We start from the raw sequence: 5,464 nt of genomic DNA, 5'->3' as shown, positions 1-5,464 counted from the left end.
GTGGTTAGGTATCAGTGTAATTCATGGGTCATAGAAAGAATTGGGTAGTATTCCTTTTATTATGAGGAAAAGTTTGTGAAGTATTGGTATTAAGTCTTCTTTGAAGGTCTGATAGAATTCTGCACAAAATCCATTCCATGCTGGTTTCTGTTTGTTTGCTTGCTTGTTTGTTTTTGGTTGGGAGATTTCTAATGATTGTTTCTATTTTCTTTTTTGCTGTTATGGATCTGTTTAGATGGTTTATTTGTTCCTGATTTAACTCTGGTCCCTGATATTTGTCTGAAAAATCACCTATTTCATCTTGATTTTCCAGTTTTGTTGAATATTATCTTTTGTAGTAAGATCTGCAATTTTTAAAATATTTTCTCAGGTACTGATATTATATCTCTCTTTTCATTCCTGATTTTGTTAATTTGGACACTGTATATGTGTCCTCTAATTAGCTTGACTAAGGGTTTATCTATCTTGTTAATTTCTTCAAAGAACCAGATCCTGGTTTTGTTGATTCTTTGTATAATTCTATCTGTTTCTATTTGGTTGATTTCAGCCATGAGTTTGATCATTTCCTGCCATGTACTCCTCTTGGATATATTTTCTTCTCTTTGCTCTAGAGCTTTCAGATATCTCTCCAATTTCTTTGTGGAGGCACTCAGAACTATGAGTTTTCTCTTAGGACAGCTTTCATTGTGTCCTATAAGATCGCATATCCTGTGCTGTAATTTTGATTAAATTATAAAATTTTAATTTCTTTACTTCTTCCCAGACCAAGTTATCATTGAATAGTTAACTGTTCACCTGTGAACTTTCTGTTGTTTTGTTATTATTAAAGAATTGTCTGTTGTTTTACAATATTGTGCATGGTATTAATTCACTGTTCTTGTATCTGTTGAGATTTGTTTTGATTCCAATTATATGGTCAATTTTTGAGATGATTAGAAGAAGGTATAGTCTCTTGTTTAAGGATGAAATATTCTGTAGACATCTGTTAAATCTATTTGTTCCATAAATTTTTTTGTTATGTGTCTCGGTTTAGTTTCTGTTTCCATGAACTGTCCATTGACAATAGTGGTATGTTGACATCTACTACTATTATATTGTGAGGTTCAATGTGTGCTTTGAGCTCCAGCAATATTTTGTTTCCAAATGCGGGTGCCCTTGCTTTTGGGACATAGATGTTCAGAACTGAGAGTTATTCTTGGTTGACATTTCCTTTGATGAATTTTTTTTGATAACTTTTGGTTGAAGTCCATTTTATTTGAAATTATATTAGCCACTCTGTTTTGTTTCTAGAGACCATTTGCTTGGAAAAATTTTTTCCAGTCTTATATTTTTAGTTAGTGTCTGTCTATGTAACTTAGGTGTGTTTCCTGCATGCAGGAAATACTGGGTCCTATTTACATATCCAATCTGTTAGCCTAGTTATTTTTTTTTTTAATTGAGGAATTGGGTCCATTGATGTTGATAGACATTAGGGACCAATGATTGTTGTTTCCTCTTATTTTTGTTGTTAAATGTGTAATTATGTTTGTGCGTTCCTCTTCATTTCAGCTTGTTGTGAAAAGATTAATTTCTTGCTTTTTCTTAGGTGCATTTTCCCTCCTTTTGTTGGACTTTTTCTTCTATTATTTTCTGTAGGTCTGGGTTAGTGAAAATATATTGCTTGAATTTGGTTTTGCTGCAAAGCTTTTGTAAAGCAAAAGACAATTTCATTAGGACAAAATGGCAACCAACAGATTGGGAAAAGACCTTTACCAACCCTACATCTGATAGAGGGCTAATATCCAGATTAATCAGAGAACTCAAGAAGTTAGATTCCAGAGAGCCAAATCACCCTATTAAAAATGGGGTACATAGCTAAACAAAACATTTTTAGCTGAGGATTATCAATTTTCAACATCTGGGTCTGGGAAGAAATTTTCAACATCCCTAGTCATCAGGGAAATGCAAGTCAAACAACCCTGAGATTCCACCTCACACCAGTCAGAATGGTGAAGATAAAAGACTCAGGTTGTAGGGAGCGGCACATATAAATAAAGACGACGCTGACATCTAGTGGTCGTTTGTGGTATACAACCATTACAGCGCGTGTTCTTGGCATTCCTCTGGCATCTACAAGGCCAGGGTGATATTCATGCTAATAAGGTATTTCATGCTCCACCAATCCCCAGAGGACAAGTTTACAGTAACAGCCTGTCTTATATATAAGGCGAGTGCCTTTGTTCCTCGGGGTCCCCCGTATCAACAATGAGGTGTTCTGCAATAAAGGCTGTTGAGAAGAATCCAACGGTGTTGCGTCTTCCTTGCTGGTCGAGGTGGGCGCTTCATCAGGTGAAAGCAGATGCTGGTGAGGATGTGGAGAAAGAGGAATACTCCTCCATTGTTGGTGGGATTGCAGACTGATACAACCTTTCTGGAAATCAGTCTGGAGGTTCCTCAGAAAATTGGACATTCCACTACCTCAGGATCCAGCTATACCTCTTTGGGCATATACCCAAAAGATGCTCTAATATACAATAAAGACACATGCTTCACTACGTTCTTAGCAGCCTTATTTGTAATAGCCAGAAGCTGGATAGAACCCAGATTCCCTTCAACAGAGGAATGGATTAAAAAATGTGGTATGTCTATACAATCGAATACTACTCAACTATCAAAAACAATGACTTCATGAAATTCATAGGCAAACGGAAATAACTAGAAAATATCATCGTGAGTGAGGTTACTCAGTCACAGAAAAACACACTTGACATGAACTCATTGGTAAGTGGATATTAGCCAAAAAGCTCGAATTACCCAAGATGAAATCCACAAACTACAGGAAGTTCAAGAAGAATGATGACCAAAATATGGATGTTCCCACTCCTACTTAAAAAAGGAAAAAATATCCATAGGAGGGGATATGGAAGCAGACCTTAGAGCAGCGACTCAAGGAATGGCCATTCAGAGTCTGACACACAGGTGGCCCATATATATACAGCCACCAAAACTAGATAAGATTGATGAAACTAGAAAATGCATGCTGAAAGGGACTGGATATAGGTCACTTTTGAGAGACACATCCAGAGAATGTTCAATACAGAGATCAATGCTAGCAGCAAACCACCGAACTGAGAATAGGACCCACTTGGGGGGAATTTGAGGAAGTATTAAAAGAGTTGAAGGAGCTTGCAACCCCATAAAAACAACAATGGCAAACAACCAGAACTTCCAGGGATTAAACAACTACCGAAAGACTATACATGGACTGACCCAGGGCTCCAGCTGCATATGTAGCAGAGAATAGCCTTGTTGAGGCACCAGTGGAAGGGGAAGCCCTTGGTCCTGCCAAGGATGGACCCCCAGTGCAGGGGAATATGGAGGGGCAATAAGGGGGATGTATAGGGGGGATACCTGTATGGGGGAGGGGAGTGGATGGAATGGGGACTTATCGACAGGAAACTGGGAAGGGGAATAACGTTTGAAATGTAAGTAAAGAAATATATCTAATAAACAATTTAAAAACTTTTTTTTGGTTTTTGTCTTGGAATGTCTTAGTTTCTCCACCTATGGTAACTGAGGGTTTTGCTAGGTACAGTAGCCTGGTCTGAAATTTTGTTCTCTTAGGTTCTGTATGGCATCTGTCCAAGATCTCTAGCTTTTGGAGTCTAGTTTGAGAAGCCTGCTGTAATTACGATAGGTCAGCCTTTATATGTTACTTAACTACTTTTTCCTTACTGCTTTCAATATTCTTTATTCTGTGCACTCACTTGATGTTTTAACTATTATGTGATGAGAGGAATTTTTTCTGGTACAATCTGTTTGGTGTTCTCTTAGCTTCTTATATGCTCACGGGTATCTTTTTTTTAGGTTAGGGGAGTTTGCTTCTATAATTTTGTTTAAGATATTTGTTGTCCCTTTTAATTGGGAATCTTTACTCTCCTCTATGATTATTGTTCTTAGCTTCAATCTTTTCATTGTTTCCTACATTTCTTTTTCTTTTTTTTGTAGAAAAAGGTAATGCTGTATAAGAAATAATTCTCACACATTTCTTGAATGCTGTGAGTTAGGAGCTTTTTGCTTTTTGTATTTTCCTTGACAGTTATGTCGATTTCTTCTATGGTACATTCCATATCTGAGATTCTCTTTTCTATCCCTTACATTCTGATTTTAATGGATGCATCTGTGACTTCCCCTCTCTTTTCTTGGTTTTCCACTTCCAGTGCTGTCTCTCTTTATGTTTTCTTTAATGTTTCTATTTCCATTTTTAGATCTTAGGTGGTTTTGTTCAATTCCTTCACCTGTTTTTGTTGTTGTTGTTTGTTTTTGTTTTTGTTTTTGATTTTGTGTGTGTGTGTGTGTGTGTGTGTGTGTGTGTGTGTGTGTGTGTGTTACCCTGTATTGCTTTAAGGAACTTATGTGTTTTCTCTTTAAGGGACTCTACTTGTTTACTTCTATTCTCCTGTATTTCTTTAGGGGAAGTATTTATGCCATTATTAAAGTCCTCTACCATCTTCATGAAATGAGAATCTACATCTGATTTTTTGTCCTAAAAATGTGTTGGTGTATCCTTGGCTTGTTGCTGTGGAATGACTGTGTTCTGGTGATGGGAAGTAGTCTTGGTTTGTGTTGCTGCTTATATTCTTGGGCTTGCCTCTCATCATCGGGTTATCTCTGGTGTTAACTGGCTTCACTGGTTCTAACTGGAGCCTGTTCTTTCTGTGATCCTGTGATGTTGTGATCCTGTAGCCCTGGATGTATCAGAAGCCTTGGTGAGTAGAGCTGCAACTGGGGTGTGGGCTGTGTGTTCATAACCAACAAGGAGGCTCTGCTCTAAGCACAGTTGCAAATGGAAAAATGTGTGGGTATTTGTCTGGGCAGGGTAGCTGTGCACTCACCTCTGGCTGGGCAGGTAATACATATTTCATCACACACACACACACACACACACACACACACACACACACACACACACACTTTTTAGAACATTAAGTTCTCTTCTTAGAGTTTTCTTTAATGGGTCCACATTTTCTGCCCAGTAGTACAAGGACACCATCAACTAGAAGATAAAATGTGAAGGACAAATGCAAGGGAAGTTAATAGGATTGATGGTTCTTCAAGAAAACCTCACCTAACTTCCCAACAATCACATGGCAGGTAGAAGTCATATCAAATACATGTATATAAACTTAAATGCATATATATGCATGCAAACTCTCATTAACATTCCAATACATTTATGGTCAGAGAATGTTTGATCACTACATTAGCTGTATGAAATACTTAATAATTAGTATAAAGACTCTGGTAAATCAAGAGTCAGAGACCTAGTTGAACATTTATTCTCAAAATCTATTACTTTGATTGAAAATGTGTTTTCTAACAATATATGTAGATCAAGAGGCAAATACAATCAGCTAATCAGAAACTTAAGAGAAAGAAAAAGAGAGAAACAGGGAAAGAGAGAAGGGGAGGGAGGGAGAGAATG

This window comes from Rattus rattus, chromosome 2, assembly GCF_011064425.1.
Source record: "Rattus rattus isolate New Zealand chromosome 2, Rrattus_CSIRO_v1, whole genome shotgun sequence".
NCBI classification, from domain to species: Eukaryota; Metazoa; Chordata; class Mammalia; order Rodentia; family Muridae; genus Rattus; species Rattus rattus.
The sequence above is the reverse complement of the archived record's forward strand: the minus strand, read 5'-3'. Positions refer to the sequence as shown.